General features: G+C 45.0%; 1 protein-coding gene across 9 annotated transcripts in view; it reads right to left on the reverse strand.

The window, feature by feature from the left end:
- The window catches only part of rab11fip3 (RAB11 family interacting protein 3 (class II)), a 93449-nt gene that overhangs the window by 22903 nt on the left and 57125 nt on the right, over nt 1-13421 (reverse strand). The window contains exon 1 of one of the 9 annotated variants that reach the window (XM_086000943.1): nt 4174-4197. The exons of the other annotated variants lie outside the window; for them this stretch is intronic. The gene's annotated coding sequence lies outside the window, so the exon portion shown is untranslated. Of the gene's footprint in view, nt 1-4173; nt 4198-13421 lie in introns of those variants that run through there. 9 annotated transcript variants of the gene reach the window in all.

The following is a 13421-nucleotide window of genomic DNA, read 5'->3' on the forward strand; positions in this document are numbered from 1 at the left end:
ACTGCGGCACCCTCCCAGCCTGGAGCGTAGACCGTACAGATCGTTACAAGGGCAATGGATTTCTGCTCCAAGCAGGTCTGTGCTGACCGAACCAAAAACCAATGCCTGGACACGCTCCCCAGTGTTTGCAGTGTGCTTAATCTTCCTCCCATGAAATGATGAGCATTCAAACAGTTCACTTCCAATGACCTAATGTGGTTAATTTTCAACCAAAGTAATTATTACAATCAGAAAATTGACAAAGACTAAAACTGCCTGAAAAACAAATTCATGAAATTCCACAATATCCCAGCTGAGGTGCTCCACTCTCAGACTACCCAGTCAGGCAAAGCCAGTGTTAGCACTAGGATTTCAGCAAAGCACAATAGTCGCTGTGTGAACTTACAGTACTACGTGCACAAGAACGGTAAAAACATCCAGTAATACAATGAGATATTCTGTGTCCAAACTTGGGTTGAATCTATGGAGTGTGTTTTAAGCTGTGTCATATTTGGGCATGGTACAGATGGGAAGTAGCGACAAATCCCAGCCTCCCTCCCACTATAGCCCTGAATCGCAACTCTCCCCCATTCCCCCCTCCCTCCACCCATGTCCCAACTTACATCTAAGACTCACCCTTCAAACCTATTCCCACCAAACTGTTGACTACTCAACTACCCTTCCTGGCCCCTATGCTAGCCGACATTATAAATGGCTCACTCTCCTCAGGCACTGTCCACCTCACTCTCAAAACTGCCATCATTCCTCTCTCTAAATAACCTACCCTTGACTTCTCTATCCTCACCAACTACTAACTCATCTCAACCTCCCTTCCCTCTCAAGTCCTTGAACATGGTGTCGCCTCCCAGATCTGTGCCCATATTAGTTCCCTCATAAAAGATGCATTACTTCTATAGCAGAAGCCTGGCTGGATGTGGGGAAAAGTTCAACAAACAGGACTGAACAGCAGAGAAACAAGCATGAAAGTTAAAAACAAACTGGAGTGGAACCTCAAAACAGGAAAAAGGAAGGCAAGCTCCACAACTGTTTCCTAGATTCTAAGTTGGATACTAACAGTTGGAAAATATTAAGCCTTTGTGGCCTTCGACTACAACATTGGATGAAGGTTTGTGGGGTGCTCAAGTGTTTTTTCTCTTTGGCACTTGTCATTATGAGGAGGCTGGGTTTTTAATGTGAATCACCGTCCAGCCACACAGTTCAGTCAGCCCCTGCCCAAACCCAACACCACATCAGGAAGTCCAAAACTACTGACTATCTGGTGTTAAATCCACTCAGTTTAAACAAGAACTAAAGCCCAGGAAGCAGTTGCATGAAATATTAGGATCACTGCTCTGGGCACCGAGTTCAGAGTGAGAGGGTAGTTCTGAGGATGTCTGCAGCGAGAGAATGAGAACACCCTGATCAGAGAAGAACATGGCACGAGTTTGAACTTGGCCACGACCATTATCCACATGGAAATTTAGTAATGCTTGGATGGGCAGCTTCTGAACTCAACATAACCTCCCCATCTCCCAGTGAACTGAGGTACCGTCACACACAATCTCACTCCACCTCCTGTTAAACGGAGATCAGGCCATGAAGATTAGCACATCCTCCAATCCTGTACATCCCGACCAAGGCCCTGATTTTGTGCAATATTCTGGTGCACATTACTTGTGTAAATCTTTGGACATTTTTACAGTTTAATTTGTTTCTATCTTATTCAGGGACACAGGTCACATGATTAGGGCACAAGTCCAATTGACATAAACAAAGTGTAATCCCACAGTCTGCTGCCACTCAAGCTTTGTTCTTGTAGTTACATCATCTGAAGCACTGGTTGTGTTACAACATTGTGCCTCCACCCAGCTACCAGATACCTTCTGTCCTGATCCTGGAGACAGGCCTTCTCTTCAAACTTGTGGTTTTTACTGCAAGAGGATGAAGCATCAGGTTTATGAACTAGTTTCAGGAAGGTTCGACAGTACCTCCAAGTTGAGCTGCATTTTATGTTGTTTTGGTCCACTCAGGCATGACCTCCCTTTTGGGCTTTAGCCAAGACCAAAATCCACCACACGCACAGGAACCACCAGCGAGCACCGTGGGGGGGGGGGGGGGGGTGGGTGGGAGGGAAGACATGGAGGCACACAGAGGATAGGAGGCAAAGAGCAGAACATGAGGGGGCAGTGAGCAACCGAGGTTGCATTTATATAACACCTTTCACGACACCTCAGGATGTCCTGCAGCACTTTTGAAGTGTAGTCACTGTTGTAATGTAGGATTGCACCAGCAACAAACTCCCAAAAACAGCAAGGTGGCAACAAAACAAGGAAGGAACCATAAAAAATACAAGCCGAGAATGGGGGCAGAAAGAGGATGCATAGTGGGGTACTGAAACTGCTGCACCCACCTAACCAAGGGGGGGGGGGGGTTAGTGAAAAGGCAGAGTGGGGGCAGAGATTCACATAGCTGTCAGTTAGTTATCTGATTTCCTGTAAGTAGTGTCACAAGACATTAATTTATATCTTAAAACAAAAGGACTTGGATATTTGAATTTAGGTTCTTGAATAGGTAAATGGAGTACAAAAGGTGATTGTCACACGGGATATCAATACATGAAACGGTGCTTCAGACAATATATTGGGATGGGGGTATGGAACAGGGTTTCGGGAGCAGGGGTATGGAACAGGGTTTCGGGTGCTCTGGAAAAAGGAGACAATTACAGAAAGCCCAATCCAGGCCTACACCATAATTTTCTTAATTCACAATCAGTGCAATGCCTCTGTCATCGCGGATTTCACACTCTAAGCTGACTCCTCGCAGAACTGAAACTATTATAGATGCAGTGAGCTGGCACACAGATGCCATGCTCCCCGATCCAAAGTAAGCCAGCAATTGGAAAACTGTCAGCGGGAACATTGATGTGTCACAGCACAAAAGGTGATCACTGCTACAGCAGAGTGAAGGGCAGAGATTTCAGAAATAAACCTTCTCCAATCAATTCAAGAAGAGTCGAGTCATAATCTTATTCCAACAGTGCAGCATTCGCACATTTACTGCAACACTGGGCAGCAGTATTCAGTGACCCAGACCTCCACCCCCACTGTCTTACATGCTTTCCATTCCACCACAGCTCACTCTTCGCTACCTTCCTTCAAAATGCTCTCCCTGCAATTTCTCCACGCTGGGTAATACATGCTGGATGTCATTCCACCGTGCCAGCGCTTCACTCAAGCAGCTATCCTTCATACACCAGCCTAGGGGGTTCAACCATGAATCGAGTCCAATTCCATCCTCATTAACATCCAAGTGTGCCCTTCAAAAGGTCACTGGATAGCGAGCAAGAACCTAGCTCAATTTATTTTTCTTCTCTCCAAGCCCAAAGTCATGGAGGTCAATTGCAGCAACTCTACCAGCACCCCAACCGAGATCGACAAAGAGCAGAGTTAATGGACTGGAACCCAGGCCTTTAGCTCAGCACCACATATGGTGCTCCATTCACTAGCAGACGTTAGGAGAACCAAACCATTCTTACTTCATTGCTTGAAAATGCTTTAATGCACTCCCAACATATGGGAGTGTGAAAACGCCAACAATCACGGATGGTCCCAAAGTCACACACAGTCTAAGAATGAGCAGGCGGGGGCAGGCATCCTCCTGAAACCAGTGGTCCCAGTGAAACAGCACATGCATCAGTTTAGCAAAAACAAGGAGGAGTCTATGGGACTGTCAGGGCAGATTTGACACCAGCACAATCCACACGCCGTATCAAACCAACAGTGCAAAGGCTAGTCCTCCCATTCCCTATAGAAACTGGTTAGATGGGAAGCACAAACAAGGATCAATAACCAGTCAACCTCGGGATTGGTCACAAGACGTGACACCACTGACCGAGAAATCTCTACATGAGGCCTTTCACCTTAAGGACAAGAAGTCCTTTGAATCACCTGAGCTCGACCTACAGCAAGCGAGCTAAAAATACCTGCCGACAAAAAACAGGTCAGCATCGAGTAGCACAATCTGTACATAAACACCTTGTTTTATACACTACCTACAACAAACCGCTCTTATGAAGTAGTTGAAGATTTCATATTTCTCAGCACACTGCACACCAGATTGTGGATAAAAACCCGAAGAAACATTAAAACTAAACCAGGATCACAGGACATCAGTGCTGCCAGGTCCTATGGTTACCTTTCCTTGACGTCCTCAGTAGAAACACGCACGGTTAAAGTACTGCAATTTAACCTCAGCTTCCCAATGTTGATTCCACCTTTGCGAGTTAAGTCCAAAGTTCAAGCAGAATGCTGAGACTTGTAATTCCTCTGCACACACCCAATCAGCACTATGTTTAGAGGGAGGTTCTAACCGGTCACTCGAGTCTCATCGGCCTAAGCCAGGACCAGTTACTTCCATTCACAGGCAGCCGTGTACATGGGCAGCAACAAGGAGTGGGCATTCATGCCAACACAGCCCAGCCCATTCCACACACTTAAAACTGCCTCTATCAAAACAGCACCAAGTACTTCAACTGGATGAGGGTGCAGGTGCTGAACAGACATTTATACGACAATTTTGCCAACTGCAGGGGCACTAGTCAGTTTTATCCACACACAATACTGAATATACAGAGTGAAGATACAATTAGAATCCTGCAAAGGTAGTCGGGCTTCCATCAATGAACAAAAATGTCAGACCTCAATTTTCTGCCCTGGTCTCCAGCCTGCACCTTCTCTGCCCTGGTCTAGGAAAGTGATCACACACAGGGCAGAAGCCATGGAGAGAAGGAATGCAATGAAAGGTAGAATCTCTTCAAACTGAAGTTTAAAACCAAACTGTCTCGTGCTTGTTTTTATAAAACAATTGGAGTTTCCTACATCAGCTTTTTACTGCTATTCAAATGTTATATAAATCAGTATAAGCAATCAACCGCAGTCTCTCCAATTGTGTGACTGAACTCCTGCAAGCTATAATTATGCAGTACAGGAGTACATAACTGGTTGTTTAAAAACAATAAAAATACTTCTACGCAGAGGAAACCGTAACTAATGGCACACTCAGGAGCACAACAGTAGGACACAAGTCCTCCACACCTAAAGACCAGCAGCTCTTAAACACTGCAACAGCCATAGGCTGGGCCACTGGTTTGCCGGGGGAGGGTGGTGGGGGGAGAAAGGGAGTGAAATCAGTGAAATGTGGTCCGCAAAAGAGTGGGAAAAATCCCTTTTAACAATGGAATTCGACTTATTCCCATCACTGTACGTCAGAGCTCCTATCATACACTAGTCCCGTACCAGATGAACTGGATTCTCCTCCACTCGCACTCAATTGTGATGAACTTCTTCCAACTGTGGTGCCAGTCCCCTCACATGGGGTACCGTACCACCCAACACAAACGTCAATGCATCTGTGAGGCAGCAGTGTACATACACACTAGAAGCATGTCCAAAACTACTCCTGCCTGGATAAGTACAACCCCATTCAACCAGTGCCTTAGACAGTAAGTAGCAGTCACCATGCAATGAATCAAGAACCGCCAACAGCTGACCAACCTGTGAAATACAGTGCAGGCAGACCTTCCTGTAGCAGTGTCTCAAAGCGTACTGAGCAAAGGGACGGTGGCAATGGAATTTTTCAATACTTCTATATTAAGGAAGTCCCTTTTACATTCCTGTGACAACAATTGGTGTAATATGGAGAACAGGAAGATAAGGGGAGCTTCCTTCAAACAGAAAATACTGAAATTCCCAACAAACAGCTTAATGTCAACACCAAAGATTTCAACATCATGTAAGGCAACGCAAAACCCATACTTTTAAATACTAAAAATAATGTGCCGAGTAATCCTGTGCAGTATTCTAGTCACAGACATCTTCCTCCATCTAAGATTTTACACTGCTGATTAAAATATTTAGCAGTCTTTGAGACATGCTCAAAATACACAACTCATTTCAGTCCAAAAATTAATCCTGGGAGATCTATACCAGAGTTCAGTAACCAATCACACACTGAACAGACTTTTCATGAAGTATCTAAATATTGGTGTCCAACCTGAATTGCAAGTGTCCCCTTCAGTGATGTGTTGACAAAAACTGAGTACAGTATTCTTGGAGTACATTGCCTCGTGTATCAAAGCCTGAGCATAACCATTCCAGACCAACATTCACCTGCACTGTACTGCCTGAAATTTTAAAGTAACATGCGCATTGCTACTCACAGGTCACTGTTCCCGTGCTGACTGAAAACCTAAGCATCCAATTGTGTCAAGGCTCGTCCGCCGCAAAGGAGGACAAAAACAGCCGGTGCATGGGAATACCATCACCTCCAAGTCAACATACCAGCCCGACTTGGACAAATATCGCCGTTCCTTCATCATCGCTGGGTCAAAATCTTGGAACTCCCTCCCTAACAGCACTGTGGGAGTACCTTCACCACACGAACTGCAGCGGTTCGCGAAAAAGGCCCACCACCACCTTCAAGGGCAATTAGGGATGGATGGGCAATAAAAGTTGGTCTTCCCAGCGACACCCACATCCCCAGACTGAAAAATTGTATGTTTATGCCCACATTTTTTTTTTTAGCCTATATGCAATATTTCACAATTCTCAGTTAGCCCACTGAACTGCAAAAACCATCAAATTGGCAAATCTTATGCTGGATCCTCTGCTCTTGTTTCTACATTTCCTGAAAATTATCAGCTTTCAGTTGATTTCAGTATCTAGGCCACTTATGTAAACAAGAAAGTTTAGAGGTGCAAGCAAACACACTCCATATCTGTACATGCACCACACCACAGCACAACCAGTACAAGACCTCCCTTAGAACCATGTAGAGTCAACTGCTCACACACATCCACTCTCTCCAAGTACCTGGCATCACCTCTAGAAATGGAAAAATACCTTGCACATTACTAGCGAGATGGCCAATCTAAATGCTCTGAGCACTTGTTCTTGGGTTTATTGGAAATGTTAAGGTTTCCGTTTCTCCAGTGTATTTGAATCTCTCTACATCAGTTCAACAGAGGTTGTTGAACTGTACCGAAATATGCAAAGCAGGACTGACACCAGCCAACATCACATTCCCATTGCAACATGCAAAATATAACAAACAAGTCGCAACTCAAATACAAGATCCATCGCCAGTCACATTACAGCGGTGAAGGACAAGATACCACCCGCCCTACTACCTTAAAAAAAAAAATTCTTCATTTGGTATCAGCTGAAACCATTAAATACAGCCCTTGCAGATGTCTCTATTTTCTTTCCACAACTCATTTGATCAGGAAATCCAAACTCACCCAAACACTTCGCATTGACTCACTCCCTCTCTTCCCCTCTCCCCTCAATGCACATGCTTAATTTTCAGTGTAAGCAGTGCTGGCCACATGAATCCCAAAAGATGCAGCCACTAGCTGGGTTGCAAGTTAATGGAGGAGCATTCCCATCTACAGTTTCCCCTCACTTGAATATTTCATCGAGTATCGAAAATCAACTGCGTGTTATGTGACTTTAACCCATCAGAAAGGCACTTCCTGGTTATGTGAGCAGCCTCTATTTTAACATGCCATCATCACACCGAAACTAGTGAGAATAATCTGACCACATTTAATTGTTCGACACCACCCACTAAGTAAACTAGACAGCCCTTTCAGCAGAGTACAGACTTAGTGCTGGGGTGTTCTGTACAAGTTAGACCAAAAATTTAGGCAACTTTTCAGTCAACTGAAATGTGATCACTGCAATATAGATGAGCATAGCTCAGAAAAGACCGACAAGACCATGCTGGAGTTTGTTACTGAAGCTCAACTTGGAACTAAAACACCCGCTTCTCTCCCCAGCCATAGGAACAAATGCGCACACATACAAACATGCACGCATGTGGTACAAAGCAAGCAGAGGCAACAGCAACACTGTTAAGCACAAGTCCTTTCCTGTTGTGACAAAGGGCCTATCTGACACTTGCTTTACACCTCCAGCATCTTCTCTTTCTGGTTCTGTAGTTCTTTCCACGTTTCTTTTCAGCTAGTAACCAATTTATACAACTGCAAAACGAACAGCTGATTCATCACTGTGAATTGCATTGAGAAACACCATGGTATTGCTTTGGGTCGAATATCACCGTAACACAGGCACCTCTGGGGATTAGGTCTCTCCAAAGGTTTGCAAAACAATTTTCCATACAACCAGCACCATTCAACACTGCATTTTGGTGGAGATAAATACTGACAGCAGCAAGCACATAGAAGAGGTGAGATATACATATATATAAAAATAGTCAATGTCAACAGGACTCTCATTAATGCATTCTGAAACACAAACTGTGCAGGTGTTTTAAATTCAACACAGTTTACCTGGACAGAGGTTGGATCACTCCCAAAATCTATATAAAATTGTTACATCGCATGTCAATGACAAGATAATTACGGCTGAGGAAGGCCATTTGGTCCATCTTCATTCAACTATCCACTGATTCTACAGCTCCCTCACTGCATCAGCCAGTTGTAAATGATTCCAGGCATTCCGCCACCATGACTCTATTCAAGAGTCGATTCTGTATATTGATCACTGAAGAAAACGACTCAATGTTTACTAGCTTGAAGCTGTGACCTCTTGTATTACTCCTGCAATTTAACTTCCTCTACTGGATCTACCTTTTCCACACCACTGACTAGCTTATATGCCCCCCACAAGATCACCACCCAGATGCCTCCTTGTAAGGCTGAAAGGCCCAAGTCTCTCCAGTGTCTATTCCAAATTGATCGCCCCCATCACCAATAGCAATATGGACACAAGCCAGCATTCCCTGCAAACCAAACCACAGCTGCACCCGCTCCTCCTCACTCCCCTTTCCTAGGTCATGTTGAGAAGAACACAGCACTTCATGCATATGAAAAAGGGGTATGGTAGTGTAGTGGTTATGTTACTGGATTAATAATCCAGAGAACACAAGTTCAAATCCCATAGTTTGAGAATTTGAGATTCTGGAAATAAAAAGCTGGCATCAGTAAAAGTGACCATGAGGCTGTTGGATTGTCATAAACAACTGGTTCACCAATATTGTTTAGGGAAGGAAACACGCCGCCTTTACCTGATCTGGCCTACACATGACTCTCGTCCCATACTAATGTGGTTGACCTTCAACGGCCCTCCAAAGCAGCCTAGCAAGCCACTCAGTTGTATAAAACAGCTATCAGGGCGACGCGGGATGGGCAATAAATGCTGGCCTTGCCAGCGACGCCCACATCCTGAGAATTAATTTAAATAAAGCAACTGCACCAGCGTAACCGATTGCTCACGTTATCAGAGAATCTCAAATCATTCGCGTGAATTGCAATACGGAGGTTGACACCAAGTCTCAGTGTGAGCTGATTAAGTGTAGCTGTCCTGTTCTACTGCAGATTCCCTAGTGTGGAACCCAGGCTCAGGCTTCTTCTGCCTGTTTACAGGCTTAGTGTAGAGGCCAAACAAGCTGCCCAATTGTCTGACCTGCAAATTCTAAAGCCACGAAAAGCTCTTCACTTCCAGTTCAATATTTATGCGGCAAGACAACACCAAGATAAAAAATGGGGGAAATATTTCCTACTTTTATCTTGAATATTTTGGTTTTACAAGGAATCAGCTGTACTTGTGGTAGGAACAGGCTTGTTGCGAGAGGCAACAGGAAACAGCGGTTCGTGAAAGGAGAGAATAAAGCAAAAAGATACAGTAGGTGAAAGTTTGTGTGTGTTACATAGAAACATAGAAGATAGGAGCAGAAGGCGGCCATTCGGCCCCTTGAGCCTGCTCCGCCATTCGATGAGATCATGGCTGATCATCCAAACTCAGTACCCCGTACCTGCCTTCTCCCCATATTCCTTGATGCCTTTAGCTCTAAGAAATACATCTAACTGTAGCCCTGCAGCGGGTAGTCAAAACTGCCCAACGCATTACCGGCACCCGGCTACCGACCATAGAGCACATATACCAGAAACGCTGTCTACGGAGGTCACGGTCCATCAAAGACCCTACCCACCCCAGCCACAGTCTGTTCGCCCTCCTGCCATCTGGGAGACGCTACAGATGCATTCGCACCCGTACGACCAGATTTAGGAACAGCTTCTTTCCCAGGGCTGTCATCCTACTGAACTCCACAAATAAACTCTAAAGCCTGCACATCTGCCAATGCACTTTATTATGGTTATGTTTATGTTAATGTATTACAAGCCAAATGTATGCTGAATGTTTAAATGTCTTAATCTAAATGTACACTCTCGGGAGCCGCAAGCCTACATTTCGTTGTACTGCACTTGTGCACTAACAATGACAACAAAAGTTGATTTGATTTGATTTGATTTGATTTGATAACTCCTTCTTGAATATATTTAAAGACTTGGCCTCAACCGCCTTCTGTGGCAGAGAATTCCACAGGTTCACCACACTCTGGGTGAAGAAATTCTTCCTCATCTCTGTCCTAAATGGCTTACCCCTTATCCTTAGACTATGACCCCTGGTTCTGGACTCTCCGACCATCGGGAACATCCTTCCTGCATCTAGTTTGTCCACACCTGTCAGAATTTTATAAGTTTCGATGAGATCCCCTCTCATTCTTCTAAACTCCAGCGAGTATAATCCCAATCGACCCAATCTCTCCTCATACGTCATTCCTGCCATCCCAGGGATCAGCCTTGTGAATCTTCGCTGAACTCCCTCCATGGCAAGAACATCCTTGAAGATTGCACAATCTGTTCTCACAATGCAGGAACTCTCGTCTAGTGTAATCACAAACTTTGAGGCCTATCCCAAGGAAGTAGGACCAAGGGAACGTTGTGACCAGTGTCCATTTGCGATAGTTTTAAAAAGCATAGCCTCTGCTGTCTGTGCGCAAAGCACAGCTACTTGTAATCTATATCTCCCCCGCCTCACCACTGTCAAGCAGGTGGGCATTGGCAGGGGCTGAGAGCAGGGTATGGTATAACCAGTGGGAAGAAAGAAGAATTCACAGGCGAAGCCCAGCAGAGGATACTTCAGGCCTAAATACTATACCCAGGATTTTTATTCATGAGCTATACTGCCTGGGGCAAAGAAAACTAGATTATCCTAGTGAAAGTGAGGAGGGCCTGGGAGTTACAATGGACTCATCAGCTTTGGCATTGAGACAATGTGGTGAAGCAATTAAAAAAAACAGGATGTTGGGATATATAGCTAGACAGTTATATACTGGGGCTTTACAATGCACTGGGCAGATCATACTCCACCACTGGGTTCAGTTCCGTTCTGGTCTCTATGCCACAACCGAACATAAATTGAAGAGGGTACAAAGAGCAACAAGACTGATCCGAAGAGTGCAGGGATGAGCTATGTGAGGTTAAAGAATCTCCAGCAGTACAGTCTGGAAGGAATGTCTGTAAAGATGTGGGGATGGGAACTTCAGGTATATAAAATACTAAATTCATCTCACTGCAGCTTGTGGGACCTTACTGATCTCAAACTGGCTGCTGTTTGCGCCTGTCCAAGAGTGTCTGCACTTCCAAAGTAATGCATTGGCTGGGAGTGCGGAGAGATGGCCTGAGCACATGAAAGGGTCAATAAAATAGCAATTTGTTCTATCTAAATCGTCTAGAGAAGGTAAACCCAGAACTTGTACTAACTTACATTTCTACAGCACTCCCCATGGGCAAAAGAAACAGCAGAGCACTTTACAGGGCAATAGGTAACAGGTGTGGACATGGGTAGAAGGGGAGGGAAGGGTTGGGAGTGAAGAGGTCTTTAGAATGCTCTGGAAATCAGGAAGGGAGCCCCAGGGGCTGGGCCACAGTAGCTGAAGGAGTGACCACCAACAATGAAGGAGAACAAAGAGTAAGCTGGTGTTAGTGGGCATGTGCTGGGACAGATGGGTGGAGTAGGGTGGTGCGAGGTTATGGAGGGATTGATGGTGAGGCTCAGTTGATCGGGTGATGAGGGGCGGGATCTTGAAGGGAATGAATGTCAGGAAAGCAAGAGCAAGGGACTTAAAATATTTTTTAATACAGAAATTATGAAGAACTGTTTATACTTAAAAGGGTGAGAAATGTTTGAAGTAATCTACCAGTCAAGGTCATGGAGACAAAAAAAACCCATCACTGGAGACATTCAAATGCATCTAGATACTGTAATGGAAGATTTAGGGGAGTGGAGGGACAGGCTTCGACAGGACAGTTAGGGGCCAAAAGCCTTCTCCATGTGACAATTGCTCTGTGAAGAATTTCCCAGCCTCAGTCCTTTACTTGTCTTTCCCTACTTTGACTCTGTGCCCCATTTCCCTACAGTGTGAAATATTTGTCCAGAATTCCCTTTCCTATACAGTATACCATGTTACATAGCTCCCCGAGGTCCACCCTCAGCCACTTCCTTTAAAGTTGAACAGCTTGTCTTTGTTAACTCAGTTCCTAAATATCACCCAGTGTTCTCTGTAGTCACTCTGGAGTGGCTGCGCTGCACTCACTGGGGGTGGTGGAGTGGCTGCGCTGCACTCACTGGGGGTTGTGGAGTGGCTGTTCGCTGCAGTCACAGATGTGAAAACAGCAGAGGGGAGTGAAGAAGCTAAACAAAACACAATGTACAGCTTAGTTAGTTGAGTGAGGTCTGAAGGCTCAACTGAATGTTTCATGAGACTGCAGGTGAGGAAGCAACCACAATCTGAATTGCTGTTTGTTTGCAAACCTGACAAACCCTCCCTTGAACAGCCAGGCTATCAATTTCCTCGTAATTCCCAAAATTCATTGGCTCACATTCAGCAGCAATTCATGTAACTGAAGGTCATACAAGCTCAGCAACGGAGCGAGAGCTTCGCCCCACACCAGAGAAACAGCAACCCTGCACGACACCTCCACTCTGCACCACCATAGAAAAGCAACACCCTCAACAACACCACAGCAGCAGATCTCCTCAGTAACAGCACCCAAACCATTGCCCCATTATCAGCTAATTCAGTGCAGACATACCTGGGACCTTCTAATCTGCCTGGCTCAGAGATGATGCGTTTTCTCCCCAAATTTCAAAGTCAGCACTAACTAACCAAAGTTTTCATCTTAATGAGCTGTAGATCATGGACCCCTGCTGGCTACATACAACATTTAAATTTTCATTCTTTGATTTTCATATAACTCAACTTGCTAATATGGACAAATCAGCTGAGGAAAATACTGAAAAGTTGTTTTTAATGTCACCTGAACCCTTTGGTGCACTGCTTTGTAAACAGGGGAAACCAGCAGAGCAAGAAATATTAATGTAAATAGAAGCAGAGTTGCCAGGGCTTCCTGACATAAACAGACGGGCCTCAAGGGTAACATGCGGCCCACAGGTTGCAGTTTGGACACCCCAGCTCTAAACCACGATAGGTAATCCACCCGAGTAATTGCAGCCCAACTGAGGGTTAGAAACTCCAAGTCGTCACAAAGTACTGCCACTAACTGGATGGAAATGTGC

This window comes from Somniosus microcephalus, chromosome 11 (genome assembly GCF_052327205.1).
Source record: "Somniosus microcephalus isolate GS21.2 chromosome 11, FLI_Smic_1.0, whole genome shotgun sequence".
In the NCBI taxonomy this organism is placed as follows: domain Eukaryota; kingdom Metazoa; phylum Chordata; class Chondrichthyes; order Squaliformes; family Somniosidae; genus Somniosus; species Somniosus microcephalus.